The sequence below is a fragment of the Scyliorhinus torazame genome, chromosome 31 (assembly GCF_047496885.1).
Source record: "Scyliorhinus torazame isolate Kashiwa2021f chromosome 31, sScyTor2.1, whole genome shotgun sequence".
NCBI classification, from domain to species: domain Eukaryota; kingdom Metazoa; phylum Chordata; class Chondrichthyes; order Carcharhiniformes; family Scyliorhinidae; genus Scyliorhinus; species Scyliorhinus torazame.
This window is the reverse complement of record NC_092737.1, coordinates 26,922,656-26,941,003: the sequence shown is the minus strand read 5'-3', so window position 1 is coordinate 26,941,003 and position 18,348 is coordinate 26,922,656.

Below are 18,348 nucleotides of genomic sequence, written 5' to 3'. Positions count from 1 at the left end.
CACTTCCGAATTATGAGGATTGATCAGAACTGCTTGAACACTTGTGGTTTTTCTATTCCCAATTAGATTTCTAATTCAAATTTTGGGTTCTCCTGGAGTGGTTAAGCCACTTCTAGATCGGGTCCCGTCAGGATTTCTTCAGTAATATGTTGCTAACTTTCGGTTGGCTCTTAATTCGTAATTTGCTCTGTTTGTTTGCTCTGTGGCGGTATCATAAAGATTCGCCAGGTATCTTTATGATACCGCCACGAGGTTCAAGTTCAAGTAATGATCAATAACTCAACACACCAATTAGTAAGATTCAAATCAAAGCACATTTATTATATACAGTAAATCACTACTCATGCATAAACTCTACTTTCTAGACTATTCCTAGCACTAAAAGGCCTATACTTAGCTTCGGACTGGCCCACCAGGTCAGGGGAACAAATGGCCTTTCGTTCAGGTCCTGAGTCTGCAGGATTCAAAAGCTGGTATGGACTGGTAGCGAGGAGCGCCTATCTCGTAGCGAGCGTGGACTTGAGGCTTACTTGGTTGGCGGCCGCTGGACAGTTCACTCTCAGGGGTTGCTTTGCGTTGCCGAGTGACCCTGCCAAGAAGGACGATTTGAACTTGGGGGCTTTACTTTATAGTCCCCAGGGGCTTCCCGCCCTTTGGGGCGGACCCCGTACCTGGTTTCAAATGATTGGACTGCGTTCCGATCATTTGGATCGATTTCTCCTATACTGGAGTTGTTCCCTGATCGCTGGGCGGTCCCTAAATGTCCGTTGGCCTTCCTTTGTCTTGGCTCCTGCTGGCGCCGAGGAGTCTGGCTTGGCTTTATTCACCTTGAGTGTTGCAATTGTGCCTAGGAATTGCTCATTACTATGCTGATGGCTGCTGGTTTCAGTGCTGTCTGGTTTCTAGCAGGTTTCAATACACTTGATTTCTGTATTTGCTAGTCTTTGCCTGTGTTGGCTGAATTTCCCTTCAGCCTTTGCAGTTCTCCATTTTAAGTTGGGAAGTGGCCAACCCAGGTGGCTACAGGGCATTGAAGAGTCAACTACATTGCTGTTGGTCTCTGTCGGCCAGACCAGGTGAAGAGGGGAGATTTCCTGCCCCAGAAGGAGCTGGATGGAATTGTAACGAGGATGGCTTCGCGGACATCGCTCAATTTAAAAGTTATTTGTGGTTTTTGTGAACACTATGCCAACCGCCCACGGATTAGAGCCACAAAGCACGCCGCAGTGAAGCTTTGGTGAAGTGTCGTCAAATCTCCTGGTGTGTTGGAAAAAGTCTCTCCAATCCACCAACGACAAATGAATGTTGACATATGATTGGGCAGCATCCTCCGGGCTCCGAGCCGGGAATTTCCCGACGGCACACCCTTGGCTGGCAGTGAGGTTCTCTCTTCCCTCTTCCCGCTGCTTGTCGTTGGCATTTCCCATTGATGGCAATTTTGCCCACTGTCCCCACCTCTGCCACTCCAGGGATCCGATGGGACCGTGCGATGGACTGGCCAGCTGGCATTCAGGAATCGCAAAGGTGGGAAGTGCCTTCCGATGCGGAAGCGCCAGAGGTCATCGCAGAGCGGGTCGTCATCATCCTCCGCCACGTGGACCATACCCGCTGTTACTGCCAACCCTGGGCCTGCACCCACGTAGAGGGTTACAGGCGGGAGGGTGGCCAAGGTGGGGGGGGGGGGGGTGGCAGTGGGGACTGGGGTGTGGGGAAGGTGCCGCCCGTACAGCCCGTGGGCACTCCGCAGGCGGGTGGTAAGTGGGGTGCGCAGCGAGATGGCAGCCTTGCAGGTCGCGGCAATAGCGATCGGTGCCTGGACACAGCTCCAGTCCCTTGGGGTGGGGTGGGGTGGGGGGGGGGGGGGTCGCCTCGGCCCCAAGGCCTGTCCCCCTCATCGCCCCCCACTGGCCCTGGCAGGACCAAACCCCCCCCACCCCCACCCACCCTCCCAGCCAGCCCGGCCAGTGTCAGGACCGTCAGCCCACCATCGCGCCTCTCCGAGTCGCACCTCCTCTCTCTCTCAGCCAAGGCGCCGGATTCCCGGTTTTCAAAAGCGCAGGTGAACCTCGGCCTCAGGAATGCGCCCCCCCCCCCCCCCCCCCCCGAACCGGTGGAGCTGGAGAATCGCGGAGGCCCTGGAGAATATCCGGGTCAGGCCCGCGGATGATATACAAACAACGTTTCCCGTACGTGCGGAGCGGAACGCGTTGGCGCCGCTGTCGAGCCGATGGAGAATTGCGATTGGGCACGAACCGCCCCCCCCCCCCGCCACGATTCTCTGCCCAATCGCCTTTCCCGATTGCGGCGTTGACCAACGGAGAATGCAGCCCGTGGTGACCGTGTTGAATGATTGTGCTGATAGCAGGAATATTGGCAGTAACTAGCGTTAGTTACCTGGAGTTATTCTTAACCAAAGTGGTCCTGTATCTTTGGTTGTGCAATTGAACACTGGAAGGTTTTTTCTCAGGCACTAAGACCATATCTGTCTAGACGCAGAGAGAGCAAAACTTCCAGATAAAACATTAGAAGGAAAAACTGCCGTGGAAATTCAACAAGAAGTGTCACTCTGACTTCTAGTTTCAGATGAACATCTTCCCGTTACCCTTCTTCAATCTCGGCCTTCAGTTGGAGGTTTTTGCTTCCAGTCTGGTTTTCACTATGGATTCAGCCAGGTCTCAAAAGCTTCTCTGCAGGTTCCGAAATCAGCAGTAGGCAGCATTCCTGCAGAAAGCGAGAGAGATGTCGACACTCACAGCTTCCTCTCTGACTGTCCAGGATCTGACTGTCACCCCCTGCGTCCACTGAATTCCATTCCACTCAGGTCGGACCCAATGACCGCCGGTCGCCGGGCAGAAAACCAATCAGGCCGAATTCCTCCGATCTCTCGGGTGCCATAAAGTCTGAGTTCTGGGGCGTCATTCTCCGACCCCCCCCCAGCGGGTCGGAGAATGGCCGTTGGCCGCCGTGAATCCCGCCCCCGCCGGTTGCCGAGGTGAGTGACGGCCTGGGGGGTTGGCTCTGGGCAGGCGATGGCGTGGCCGCAGTCTGAATGTGTGGGGAGAGGCGTGTCTCGGGTTGTGTGTGTGTGTGTGTGTGTGTGTGCGGCGGGGGGGGTGGTTAGAGTGGGCTGGGCTCCGGGGGAGTGCCGGGAGGGGGGTCCGTGCCGGGGAGGGGGATGGGGGATCCGTGCCGGGGAGGGGGATGGGGGTCCGTGCCGGGGAGGGGGATGGGGGATCCGTGCCGGGGAGGGGGATGGGGGGGTCCGTGCCGGGGAGGAGGATGGGGGGGGGAGTCCGTGCCGGGGAGGAGGTTGGGGTCCGTGCCGGGGAGGAGGATGGGGGGGGGGGGGGGTCCGTGCCGGGAAGGAGGATGGGGGGGGGCTGTGCCGGGGAGGAGGATGGGGGGTCCGTGCCGGGGAGGAGGATGGGGGGGGTCCGTGCCGGCGGAGGGGATGGGGGGGTCCGTGCCGGGGAGGGGGATGGGGGGGTCTGTGCCGGGGAGGGGGATGGGGGGGTCCGTGCCGGGGAGGAGGATGGGGGGGGGGGTCCATGCCGGGGAGGGGGATGGGGGGTCCGTGCCGGGGAGGGGGATGGGGCGGTCCGTGCCGGGGAGGGGGATGGGGGGGTCCGTGCCGGGGAGGAGGATGGGAGGGGGGTCCGTGCCGGGGAGGGGGATGCGGGGGGGGGTCCGTGCCGGGGAGGAGGATGTGAGGGGGGTCCGTGCCGGGGAGGGGGATGTGGGGTCCATGCCGGGGAGGGGGATGGGGGGGTCCATGCCGGGGAGGAGGATGGGGGGGGGAGTCCGTGCCGGGGAGGGGGATGGGGGGGTCCATGCCGGGGAGGAGAATGGGGGGGGGGGCCCGTGCCGGGGAGGAGGTTGGGGTCCGTGCCGGGGAGGAGGATGGGGGGGTCCGTGCCGGGGAGGGGGATGTGGGGTCCGTGCCGGGGAGGGGGATGTGGGGGTCCGTGCCGGGGAGGGGGATGGGGGGGTCCGTGCCGGGGAGGGGGATGGGGGTGTCCGTGCCGGGGAGGGGGATGGGGGGGTCCGTGCCGGGGAGGGGATGGGGGGGTCCGTGCCGGGGAGGGGGATGCGAGGGCAAGTGAGTTGGTCCACCTGGCCAGGTGCCAGCCTCCAACAGTTGGACCCATGCGGTCCATGCCACCTGGCTGGGGGGAAGGAGGGGCTATGGGCAATGATGACATGTCGTCGTTTTCCCCCCCCCCCGATGTTTTCCGATCATCCAGCGATGTTGGCCGCCGTGGCGGCAGCCGCTAATGTCTATGTTGCCCTGGATGAGGAGGAGGAGGAGGAGGAGCGTGCCAGAGAGGCGGCGCAGGCTGCCGCAGAGGGGCAGGCGGCAGCCGCCCAGGCTGGAGGGACACCTGACCGACAGGACGAGGAGGGGGAGGAGGACGTCGCGGCCCCACGGCAACGGAGGCACCCGAGGGCGCCCCGTGTGTACCGGCCCCGGCAGTCATACCAGGACCTCACGGACCGGGAATGCAGGAGGAGACTCCGGATGAGGCGGGAAACCGTGGCACACATCTGCCACCTGCTGGCACACCTGTCACCGCGTGGCACTGGCGGGGGACACCCTCTCCCCGTGTCCGTCAAGGTTACGGTGGCCCTGAACTTTTATGCAACGGGGTCATTCCAGGCACCGAGTGGGGACCTGTCCGGCATATCGCAGACATCGGTGCATCCGGGCAGTGACAGATGCCCTATTTGCCATGGCGCACCGCTACATCCGCTTCCCTGTGGACCAGGCCAGCCAAGATGCCCGGGCCGTGGGCTTCTCTGCCGTGGCCGGGTTCCCCATGGTCCAGGGCGCGATCGATGGGATGCACGTCGCCGTGCGGCCACCTGCAGATAACAGGGCCGTGTTCACCAATAGGAAGGGGACCTATTCGATGAACATACAGGTGGTCTGCGACCACCGCATGATGATCCTGCACGTCTGCGCCCGTTACCCAGGCAGTGTACACGACTCATACGTGTTGTCGCGGTCATCCATCCCCAGCATGTACGAGGGACGCCATCCCCGGCTGAGGGGCTGGTTGCTGGGCGACAGGGGCTACCCATTGCGATCGTGGCTGATGACGCCTATACGGAGGCCACGCAATGAGGCGGAGAACCGCTACAATGATGCCCATGTAGCGACAAGGGGAGTGATAGAGAGGTGCTTTGGCGTGCTGAAGATGCGTTTCAGGTGCCTGGACCTCTCTGGGGGCGCCCTCCAGTATCGGTCAGATAGGATCGGCCGCATCATTGTGGTGTGCTGCGTCCTGCACAACATAGCCCAGCAGAGGGGCGATGTGCCGCAGGCAGAGGAGGGCGGAGTGGAGGAGCAGCAGGAAGAGGCGCAGTCCTCCCCAGATGAGGGGGATGGGGGCAATGGTCAGGGCAGACAGGGTAGACACAGGCGGGTGGCTGTCCACCGTTACCAGCTGGCCCAGCGGGCACGGGACAGACTGATAGCCTCCCGCTTCACTGACTAGATGGGCGTGGGAATCGGGTAGTATGGCCACAGACCGCACACCATGGCAACAGCCGACCACCCACACCCCCCACCCATCCACCCACCCAGCACCCTCACCCCCCTCCCCAACCCCACCCACCCCACCCGCATGCACACCACCCCCCCCACAACGGGCCGGGCTCACACAGTTGCGGGTGGACGCGTGTCTATTGCAGGCCATGGAGGATGATGACAACCCGCCCTGCGGTGAGCTCCTGGCTCCACATCGTTGGACTATGTCTGACCCATGGCCACAGTTCCACCATCCACCCGGACCATCCCTGCATGCGGCTGTGACACTGCAGCGCACGGTCCCGTCCTCTGCCCGGGGGATGTTGATGGCGGCCCAGGGGGAACGGGGCAAACTCACCTGGGGCTGAGGTAAGACCACCCCTCACACACACACTTGCGCTCAACGTACATGACACCCCCGCACGCTTTGGACAGAGCACAAAGGCAGCTTCTGTAGGTGTAACATTGACTTTAATAACCAAACGAGTTCATGCACGTGCCCTAGCCCCTAAAACTCATCTGTGCCCTGCACCCGTGCCAACTTACTCAGTGTCTAATTGTTTGGCCTGACGGGCCCTTTGACTACGTCTACGTGGTTCCCCAGACGGTACAGCAGAACTGGAGGTGGACTCCTGTGATTCCTGCCCTCTGACACTGGATCCCTTTGGCGGCCGTTTCCTGGGGCATCCTGGCCTAGATGGGCCAGGCTGCGGCCCGGGCGACTGGGATGGTGAGCTGCCAGCCTGTCCTGCCCGTTGCCCACCCGATGCACCTGGGACGGAAGGGGGGGGAGTCCGAGGTGTCGCGGTGTTCCGGGACCTCCCCTACAGGGGGAGCCGGGACGGACCACACCACCTCCTCCTCCCTCGGGGTGCCCGATGGCCCCCAGGCCTCTACATGGGTGGGGGATGCGAACGGACTGGCCATCCGACGCCCCCCCCGACATCTGGCACTGCCAGTCCTGGAGGCCCGTGCTGGTATCGACAGGGGTCTGCAGGTTTGCAGCCATGGAGCCCAGGGGGTTGGCAAACCCTGTCTGTGACAGTGCGACGCCGGCTCGCACATGGCCACTGGCGCCAATGCCCTCAGCGATGGCCTTCAGAGACTGGGCCATGGCCTGCAGAGACTGGGCCATGGCCTGCAGAGACTGGGCCATGGCCTGCAGAGACTGGGCCATGGCCTGCAGAGACTGGGCCATGGCCTGCTGAGACTGGGCCATGGCCTGCTGAGACTGGGCCATGGCCTGCTGAGACTGGGCTATGGCGTTGAGCGCCTCTGCCATCTGGCGCTGGCACTGGCTCATGGCCTCCTGTGAGAGGGCAGCCATTTCCTGGGCCACAGACGCCGCCTGCACGGAAAGCCCCAGGCCTCGCAAACCGTTCCCCATGTCTAACATCGTCGCACCCATTGCCTCCACCGCGGACGCCACCCGTGCGGTGTCGGCTTGGGTGGCACGCATGACCGGCACCACTCCCAGCTCCTGGACGTGGGTGGACTCCTCCACCTGCGACCGCAGCCGCCGCAAGCCGGCCGTCACCCTCTTCGCTCGTCTCCGGGTCGGTGGTTGCATCGGATCTATGTGTGGGTGTGGAAACTCCAGGAACCCGGGATCCATCTGGGCGGCAGATGTTCGCTTGGGTTGGGCTGCCCTCCGACCGCCCGGCCCCTCTGCTGCTCCTACCTCCACCTGCTGTACCGGGACGGCTGTGTTGTGCGCACCAGTGAGTGTACCAGACGCCTCATCACTAAAGTGCCCAACCGTGGTGAGTGTTTCTGCGATGGTGGAGGTTGTTGGTGACAGCAGTGGCATTGTGTCGTGCTCTTCGTCCCACTCTGAGTCCATGGCACTTTGGGGTGGGGGTTCATCTCCACCCATCCGCTCTGAGTCACTGTCCGGTATTTCGTCTTCCTGGGTAGTGCTGTCCCGGGTAGGGGTGTCCTGGGTAGTGGTGTCCTGGGTAGTGGTGTCCTGGGTAGTGGTGTCCTGGGTAGTGGTGTCCTGGCTCGGATGTGACGGGGGCCTGTGGCTACCCCCCTCGTCGCTGGGTAGTCGCTCCCGCACGTGACGGGGGTGTCGTCTCCCTGTTGCTCCAGGTCTCTCCGTCTCCCGTGGTGAGCGAGGGGCATCCTGTGGGCGTCGCATGCTGGAGGGTCCGGGTCTCTCCGTCTCCCGTGGTGAGCGAGGGGCATCCTGCGGGCGTCGCATGCTGGAGGGTGTGGGTCTCTCCATCTCCCGTGGTGAGCGAGGGGCATCCTGCGGGCGTCGCATGCTGGAGGGTCCGGGTCTCTCTGTCTCCCGTGGCCTCCGAGGGGCATCCTGTGGGCGTCGCATGCTGGAGGGTCCGGGTCTCTCTGTCTCCCGTGGTGTGCGAGGGGCATCCTGCGGGCGGTCTGCATCTGCGGGGATGGGTGCCTGGACGTTTGGTCCTGCGATACACAATGAAGCATGCATGGTTAGACACGCAGGCAGTGATCAGGTGATACGGGGAGGGGGATATAGGGGAGGGGGGATATGGGGACGGGCTGTCGGTGGCTCACTTGCTAGTACACCCCCGACCTCTGCATCAGCAACCTCCCGGTCCTCAGGTCCGCCAGCCAGTTCCAGGGCCCTTTCCTCGTGTTCGGTCAGTGGCCTCTCATCAGCGGGCCCTCCTCCAGTCCTCACATGCTCCCTATTGTTGTGTGCGCGCTTCTCCTGTGGGGGGGGGGGGGTGGTGGCAGGGGTAAAAGGCAACACTGTTAGGCAGGTATATGAATGCACGCCATCGGTTGCACGTGCATTGCAGAGGTTAAGGTTAGGGCTGGATTCACTTGGGGATATGGGGGAGGGGGGATATGGGGGAGGGGGATATGGCGGAGGGGGGATATGGCGGAGGGGGGATATGGCGGAGGGGGGATATGGCGGAGGGGGGATATGGCGGAGGGGGGATATGGCGGAGGGGGGATGTGGCGGAGGGGGATATGGCGGAGGGGGGATATGGGGAGGGGAGATATGGGGAGGGGGGATATGGGGGAGGGGAGATATGGGGGAGGGGAGATATGGGGGAGGGGAGATATGGGGGAGGGGAGATATGGGGGAGGGGGGATATGGGGGAGGGGGGATATGGGGGAGGGGGATATGGGGGAGGGGGGATATGGGCGAGGCTCACCCTGCCTGCTCTGACGAGGTCGTTCACCTTCTGGTGGCACTGGGTGCCTGTCCGTGGTGTCAGGGCCGCAGCGGTGACGGCCTCTGCCACTTCCCTCCACAGACGCCGGCTGTGGCGTGGGGCAACTCTGCGGCCGTGCCCGGGATACAGGGCGTCCCTCCTCTGCTCCACCGCGTCCAGGAGCGCCTCCACATCGCGTGACTGGAACCTGGGGGCTGAGCGACGGCCAGCCATCCAGTCGGGTGTTCCGGTCGGGTGTTCCGGTCGGGTGGGGGGGGGAGCAGCGCCGTCACGCCGTGCGGCGCGTATGACGCTGCACGGCGTGAACCACGTGCGCAAGCGCGGGTCCCGTCACGTCGCTGCTAGCCCATTTCGGGCCAGAGACTTTTGACACATTTTTCCGACGTGACGCAAGTCAGATTTGCGCCGTTTTTTGCGCCGATCGGCGGACTTTGCGCCGATAACGGAGAATTTCGCCCCTGATGTTTCCAAAGCTAAATCTCCAACCATCAGTAGATGGTGTAATGATATGTATATAGGCAAGGCAGTGAAGGGTTAATTATTGTATCTCTGTGTAATTCAAGCACGAGAGGACACCACCATATCTCAGTATGTAAATCAGACCTCAGGGAATGCTGGGTAAGAGAAAGCCTGAGAACAGCACAAGCGGGAAGATTAGATTAGAGAGTTTAAAAAAAAATATTTTTATTCAAATTTTTACATATTTTCAACAAACCCCCACCTTTCAGAAAAAAGAAAAACAAAGAACACATAAATAAACATCTTACAACTACATCACTAATTCCCCCAATATACAAACCCCCCATTAAGCAATAATAAGCACAGTAGAAAACACAAAGTACACCCCCCCACCCTCTGGGTTGCTGCTGCTGTCCACCTCCTAACGCCCCGCTAGAAAGTCTAGGAACGGTTGCCATCGTCTGTAGAACCCCTGCACAGATCCTCTTGAGGCAAATTTTACCCTCTCCAATTGAATGAATCCTGCCATGTTGCTGATCCAGGCTCCCACGCTCGGGGGCCTCGCATCTTTCCACTGTAGCAGAATCCTCCGCCGGGCTACCAGGGACGCAAAGGCCAGAATACCGGCCTCTTTCACCTCCTGCACTCCCGGCTCGTCCATTACCCCAAATAGTGCCAGCCCCCAACTCGGCTTAACCCGGGTGTTCACCACCTTAGACACCATCCTCGCAACGCCCCTCCAGAACCCATCCAGCACCGGGCACGCCCAGAGCATGTGGGTGCGATTTGCTGGGCTCCCCGAGAACCTCCCACACCTGCCTTCCACCCCAAAGAACCTGCTCAGCCTCGCCCCTGTCATATGCGCTCTGTGAAGAACCTTAAATTGTATCAGGCTAAGCCTGGCGCAAGAGGAGGAAGAATTAACCCTACCCAGGGCGTCCGCCCACATACCCTCGTCTATCTCCACCCCAAGCTCCTCCTCCCATTTACCTTTCAGCTCCTCCACCGAGACCTCCTCCTCCTCCTGCATCTCCTGGTAGATCGCCGAGACCCTGCCCTCTCCAACCCACCCCCCCCGAGAGCACCCTATCCTGGATCCTGAGTGCTGGAAGCAGCGGAAACTCCCTCACCTGCCGTCTTACAAACGCCCTTACCTGCATGTACCTGAAGGCATTTCCGGGGGGAATTTTTCCTCCAGCGCCCCAAGGCTCGCAAACGTCCCATCTAAAAACAGGTCCCCCATCCTTCTAATACCTGCCCTGTGCCAGCTCAGGAACCCCCCATCCATTCTCCCCGGGACGAACCGATGGTTCCCCCGGATCGGGGACCTAACCGAAGCCTCTACCTCAGCCCTGTGGCGCCTCCACTGCCCCCAAATTTTCAAAGTCGGACTCGTGGCGTACCTAGTCGGCGGGAGCGGCAGCGGTGCTGTCACCAGCGCTCCCAGACTCGAGCCCACACAGGACGCCATCTCCAGCCTCTTCCACGCCGCCCCCTCCCCCTCCCCCTCCATTACCCACTTGCGTATCATCGCCACATTGGCAGCCCAGTTGTACCCACACAGATTAGGTAACGCTAACCCTCCTCTGTACCTACTCCATTCCAAAAACACCCTTCTCACCCTCGGGGTCTTTTTCGCCCACACGAATCCCATGATGCTCCTGCTGACCCGCTTAAAAAACGCCTTAGGGATCAGGATGGGGAGGCACAGGAATATAAAAAGGAACCTCGGGAGCACCGTCATCTTCACCGACTGTACCCTACCCGCCAGGGAGAGTGGCAGCATATCCCACCTTTTAAACTCCTCCTCCATCTGCTCCACCAGCCTGGCCAAGTTGAGCTTGTGAAGGGCCCCCCAGCTCCTGGCCACCTGGATCCCCAGATACCGAAAACTACTTTCCACCCTCTTCAGTGGAAGCTCGTCTATCCCCCTTCCCTGGTCCCCTGGGTGTACCATGAAGAGCTCACTCTTCCCCACGTTGAGCTTATACCCGGAAAAGTCCCCAAACTCCCTGAGGAGCCGCATCACCTCTGGCATCCTCCCCCACTGGGTCCGCCACATACAGTAACACGTCATCGGCATACAACGATACCCGGTGTTCCTCCCCCCACCCCCCGGACCAGCTCCCTCCAGTTCCTGGACTCCCTCAGAGCCATAACCAAAGGCTCAATTGCCAATGCAAATAGCAAGGGGGATAGGGGGCACCCCTGCCTCGGCCCCCGGTACAGCCGAAAGTATTCCGACCTCCTCCGATTCGTGGCCACACTCGCCACCGGGGCTTCGTAAAGTAGCCTGACCCAACTAATGAACCCCTCCCCGAACCCAAACCTCCTCAACACTTCCCAGAGGTAGCCCCACTCCACCCTATCGAAGGCCTTCTCCGCGTCCATCGCCGCCACTATCTCCGCCTCCCCCTCCACTGTAGGCATCATGATTACGTTAAGGAGCCTCCCGCACATTGGTATTCAGCTGCCTTCCCTTAACAAAACCCCTCTGGTCCTCGTGAATCACCCCCGGGACACAGTCCTCAATTCTGGTAGCCAACACCTTCGCAAACAGCTTCGCGTCCACGTTGAGGAGAGAGGTTGGCCTATACGACCCACACTGTAATGGGTCCTTATCCCGCTTCAAGATCAGCACCCTGGACATCGTCGGGGGCCCCCTCCCTTGCCTCATTGAAAGTCCTCACTAATATAGGACCCAGCAGGGCCTCTATGTACTTCCAGTAAAATTCCACCGGGAACCCATCTGGCCCCGGTGCCTTCCCCGCCTGCATACTCCCCAGCCCCTTAGCCAACTCCTCCAGCCCTACCGGTGCCCCAAGCCCAGCCACCTGCTCCTCCTCCACCCTCGGGAACCTCAGTCGATCCAAAAATCGACACATCCCCTCCTCCTCCGTCGGGGGCTCAGACCTATACAGCCCCTCATAAGAGTCTCTAAATACCCCATTTATTCCCACCGCACTCGGCACCGTGTTCCCCCCTTTATCCCTAACTCCCCCAATCTTCCTCGCTGCCTCCCACTTCCGAAGCTGGTGTGCCAACATCCAGCTAGCCTTCTCCCCGTACTCCTACACCGCCCCTTGTGCTTTCCTCCACTGCACCTCTGCCTTCTTGGTGGGCAACAGGTCGAACTCGGCCTGGAGGCTTTGTCGCTCCTTGAGTAGTCCCTCCTCGGGGACCTCTGCATACCTCCTATCCTCCCTTAAAATCTCCCCCACCAATCTCTCCCTCTCTCTCCTCTCCTTCCTCTCCGTGTGGGCCCTAGTGGAGATTAGCTCTCCCCTAATCACCGCCTTCAGCGCCTCCCAGACCACCCCCACCTGCACCTCCCCATTATCGTTAGCCTCGAGATAGCTTTCAATGCACCCCCGGATCCGCCCGCTCACCACCTCATCCGCCAGCAAGCCCACATCCAGGTGCCACAGCGGGCGCTGGTCCCTCTCCTCCCCTAGCTCCAGCTCCACCCAATGCGGGGCATGGTCTGAGATGGCTATGGCCGAATACTCCGTGCTCTCCACCCTCGGGATTAGTGCCCTGCTCATAACGAAGAAGTCTATCCGGGAGTAGGCTTTATGGACGTGGGAAAAAAAGAAAATTCCCTGGCCCCCGGCCTGACAAACCTCCATGGGTCCACTCCTCCCACCTGGTCCATAAACCCCCTCAGCACCTTGGCTGCCGCCGGCCTCTTACCCGTCCTGGACCTGGAGCGGTCCAATGCTGGATCCAGTACCCCCCATTGTCAAGCTCCCTGCCTCCAGGTCCGAAATCCGGCCCAACAGGCGCCGCATAAATCCGGCATCGTCCCAATTCGGGGCATATACATTCACCAATACCACCCGCACCCCCTGCTGCTTACCACTCACCATCACATACTCACATACCGACCTCCATTATCTGCCACGATGCTCAGCGCCTCAAACGACACCCGCTTCCCCACCAAAATCGCCACCCCTCGATTCTTTGCGTCCAACCCCGAGTGGAAAACCTGCCCTACCCACCCCTTTCTCAGCCTAACCTGATCTGCCACCCTCAAATGCGTCTCCTGGAGCATAACCACATCTGCCTTCAGTCCCTTCAGGTGCGCGAACACACGGGCCCTCTTGACCGGCCCGTTCAGGCCTCTCACATTCCAAGTTATCAGCCGGATCTGGGGGCTGCCCGCACCCCCCCCCCCCCCTGCCGATTAGCCATCCCCTTTTCTAGGACAGCCACGTGCCCGCGCCTCCCGCACCCTCCATTCCCCCCAGCGGCAAACCCCCGCCCCGACTCTCTCTCCGAGCTCCAGCTCCCCTTTGGCCAATGCAGCAGCAACCCAGTTCCCCCCTCCCCCCTTCCCGCCCCCCCCTCCCGCAACTAGGTTCCCCCCCCCCTAGCTGCGTTGCTCCCCCCATAGCACTCCCGTAAGTCAGCTGACTCCTGCTGACCCCGGCCACTCCCGCCACTCCATCGACCTCCCAGTAGTCTCCCCACCGCCCCCGTCCATCAGCGGGTGCTCCTCTCCAACACCGCCCTTCCCCCCCAGCCCCGCCCCCTCCTTCCCTAACGCGGGAAAAAGGCCTCGCTTTCCAGCAGACCGGCCCCGCCCTCTCTGGATCATCTCCCTTTTGCGGCCTAATCCCAGCTCCCCCACCTCAGGCCTCCCATCTCCCCTCCCCCCAACGGGGCCCCGTCCTTCCAACCACCGACGCCCACACTCTCACAAAAACCCCCCTTCGAACCATTTCACCCTACCCCACCCAGCTTACCACTCACCATCACATACCAAGGAAACAATACAGAACAGAACAGAACATCCCCCAAAGCACAGTAACCACAGTAGCCCCCCAGCGACCTCCCCTCACAACCGACCCTCAGTCCGTGTCCAACATTTCGGCCTGGATAAAGGTCCACGCCTCCTCCGGCGTCTCAAAGTAATGGTGCCGGTCCTTAAACGTGACCCACAGTCGCGCCGGCTGCAGCATCCCGAATTTCACCCCCTTCCGATGCAGAACCGCCTTAGCCCGATTGTACCCGGCCCTCTTCTTGGCCACCTCCGCGCTCCAGTCCTGGTATATACGGACCTCTGCATTCTCCCACCTGCTGTTCCGCTCCTTTTTTGCCCATCTTAGGACACACTCACTGTGCACCAAGCGGTGGAACTGCAACAATACCGCCCGCGGCGGCTCGTTAGACGTGGGCCTCCTCGCCAGGACTCGGTGGGCCCCATCCAGCTCCCGGGGCCTCGGGAAGGCACCCGCGCCCATCAACGTGTTCAGCATCGTGACCACGTATGCTCCAGCATCCAACTCCTCCACTCCCTCTGGGAGACCCAGAATCCGCAGATTCTTCCTCCTCGACCGATTCTCCATGTCCTCGAACTTCTCCTGCCATTTCTTATGCAGCGCCTCGTGCGCCTCCACCTTCACCGCCAGGCCCAATATCGCGTCCTCCTTCTCCGAGGCCTTCTGCCGCACCTCCCGGATCGCCGCCCCTTGGGCCTTCTGGGTCTCGACCAGCTTGTCGATCGAAGCCTTCATCGGCTCCAGCAGCTCTGCTTTCAGTTCCGTGAAGCCGCGCTTAAGAAACTCCCGCTGCTCTTGCGCCCACGCTGCCTGGTCTCCACCCGCCGCCATCTTGGCTTTCCTCCCTCGCACTTTTCGCAGCACCAGAATTCCTTTTTTCACCGCTCCACTCCTGGTCCAATCCATACAGTGCCGGGGAAATCATACTGTCACCTTCCCACACTGGGAACTGTTGAACAAATGCCGCTGGGGCCCCTCAAAAGAGCCCAAAAGTCAGTTTCTGGCGGGAGCTGCCGAACGTACGACTTAGCTCAGCATCGCCGCAACCGGAAGTCGAATAGAGAGTTAAGACGAGGATATTATTAGTGAGTGTTAGATTATTGATTACTGCTAGACAGATTCAATATTAGTTTATTATTAACTATAGCTCTGTAGAGTGTGCAAACTTCATTTAATTCTTCGTAATCCAATAAATTCATTTTGTTTCAATCTAATAATTGGTGGTTTCTTTGTCATCAACTCAACGGACGATTCTGGATCAAAAGACAAAGAACACGACATATTATCACCAAGGGTAATATAACAGATGATTTTGCAACGTTTCAGCTCCTCATTTCCTCTACTCAACTTAAAGACCATTAAACACCCATGGATCAAAGTAAATGAAATTGGAAATAAGGGAATCGACAGGCAGAGTCCTTACATGGTACAAAGACACCCAGGTCCCTCTGGCCTGCCGCATTCTGCAATATCTCCAATTAGACGGTACATTGATTTCCTATCCTTCCTGTAAAAGTGGGCAACTTGACATTTTTGCAAGTTACACTTGCGCCAGATTTTTCGCTACTCGCTCAATTTATCCACATTCCTTTGCAAACTCCTGGCATCCTCCCCACAGCTATATCAGAAACTGGGAATACCTTCCCTATACGTGAGTGTGTCCGACACAAAGGTAATGCATTTTGGAAGGTCTAACACAGGTGGGAAATATACAGTAAATGGCAGGACCCTGAGGAGTATTGACAGGCAGAGGGATCTGGGTGTACAGGTCCACAGGTCACTGAAAGTGGCAACGCAGGTGGAGAAGGCAGTCAAGAAGGCATCAGTGGGGGGATTTGAGTATAAAAATTGGCAAGTTATGCTACAGCTGTACATAACCTTAGTTAGGCCGCACTTGGAATATTGCGCACAATTCTGGTCGCCTCACTACCAGAAGGATGTGGAGGCTTTGGAGAGGGAGCAGAGGAGGTTTGCCAGGATGTTGCCTTGGTCTGGGGGGTATTAGCCTTGATGAGAGGTTGGATAAACTCGGTTTGTTCTCACTGGAACGAAGGAGGTTGAGGGGCGACCTGATAGAGGTCTACAAAATTATGAGGGGCATAGACAGAGTGGATAGTCAGAGGCTTTTCCCCAGGGTAGAGGGGTCAATTACTAGGGGGCATAGGTTTAAGGTGCGAGGGGCAAGGTTTAGAGTAGATGTATGAGGCAAGTTTTTTACGCAGAGGGTAGCGGGTGCCTGGAACTCGCTGCCGGAGGAGGTGGTGGAAGCAGGGACGATAGTGACATTTAAGGGGCATCTTGACAAATACATGAATGGGATGGGAATAGAGGGATACGGAAGTGTAGAATGTTTTAGGTTAGACGGGCAGCATGGACGGCGCAGGCTTGGAGGGCCGAAGGGCCTGTTCCTGTGCTGTACTGTTCTTTGTACACCCAGACATTCTACTCTACAGGGAACAGGAGCAATTGAACGGGCTGTATTGGGGCCTGGCTGATTAATGTATCCGGACTCGAAAGTGTGCTATGCTGCCTGTGTGTCACAAATGGATTGGATAGGGCAGCACGGTGGCACAGTGGTTAGCACTACTGCCTCACGGCGCCGGGGTCCCAGGTTCGATCCCGGCTCTGGGTCACTGTCCGTGTGGAGTTTGCACATTCTCCCCGTGTCTGCGTGGGTTTCGCCCCCACAAACCCAAAGATGTGCAGGCTAGGTGGATTGGCCGCGCTAAATTGCCCCTTAATTGGAAAAAATGAATTGGGCACGCTAAATTTTTAGAATATGGATCAGATGGTCGGGGTACACTGCTCCAGTTGTCTCGGATTGTGCTGCGTCTGCACAGGGGAATTCACTCCCCACCCGGGCAAAATCCTGGAACTCCCTCCCTAACAGCACGGTGTACCTACACCTCACGGGCTGCAGCGGCTCAAGAAGGCGGCTCATTGGGGACGGGCAATAAAAATGTTGGCCTAGTCAGCGGCAGGCGCATCCTGTGAAAGAATAAAATAAAACTATCTGGATTTTGCCGTTTTCTGCACGCATATCGGAGTTCGTACGGTTTGTGGGGAGGGGGGGGGGTACCCCCACGTCCACAGGTCTCCCCCCACATCCACAGGACTCCCCCGTTGGCTTGTTATGGACCAGGGTTTAGAGGACCCCAAAGTGTATCATGGAGCTTACCTGACCCACAACTTTTACTAGATTGTGGTATGGGGAGCACACGGCCCACTCTACAGGTGTGGGACAGCAGAAATAGAAAAGTATTTTTTAAAGCAAAACAATGTTTATTCTATAAACTCAAGTTAACCTTTTTAAAACATACAGTGAACATCTTAGCAACCATTAATTCAAATACAACCCCCAAAGAATACAACACTAAGTAATCCTTAATAACTTCCCAAACAACATCCAGAAGGCAAAAGAAACATCTTTTAACAGAAGGACAGCAGGTTTACATTCAATACTGAGAACATTTATAATTCCGAATTCGCCAAATGATCAAGAGATAGTCTTTTCATGGCAGAGAGAACAGCAGTACACCTGCTCTGTCTGGCTTCAGCTCCAACACGGAAAACGAAACTAAAACACACCCTGCAGCAAACAGCCTAAAACAAAAGTAAAAAGCTGACAGACAGCCCAGCTCCACCCACACTCTGACATCACTGCAGTAATATGAGCAGCCAAACATTTCTTAAAGCGACATTCTCATGACAGTCTTCATTGGCGATTCCCATTGACAGCAGCGGGAGCGCCAGCAGTGACTGGCGCACTGCCAAGAAACACACGGCTGAGAGGCCGGAGTGTGCTGCCCTCCTTCAGAATGGCCGACGAACGATATGCTGAAAGGTTTCTGGAATGAAGGCCACAGAATCCTGGGTGTCAATTAGAACAGGGACCGGACAGTGCACCACACATGGACAGACGTGTCACACTTAATCTTCAAACATAGAGCACACAGTGCAGAAGGAGGCCATTCGGCCCAGCGAGTCTGCACCAAACCACTTTAAGCCCTCACTTCCCCCTCCCCCCCCCCCATCCCCGTAACCCAATAACCCCCCCTAACCTTTTTGGACACTAAGGGGCAATTTAGCACGGCCAATCCACCTAACCTGCACGTCTTTGGACGGTGGGAGGAAACCGGAGCACTCGGAGGAAACCCACGCGGACACGGGGAGGACGTGCAGACTCCGCACAGACAGTGACCCGAGCCGGGAATCGAACCCGGGTCCCTGGCGCTGTGAAGCCACAGTGCTAACCACTGTGCTACCGTGTGATGTGTTGGGTGTTCTGGATCACACACGGGTCACCAGCACTTGAAGTAGTGCAACACTATTTTATTGAAAGGTTAACTATTTAAACATACTTGAACTGTGGGTTAACACGATACCAGCTTTAACTAAAGACCTT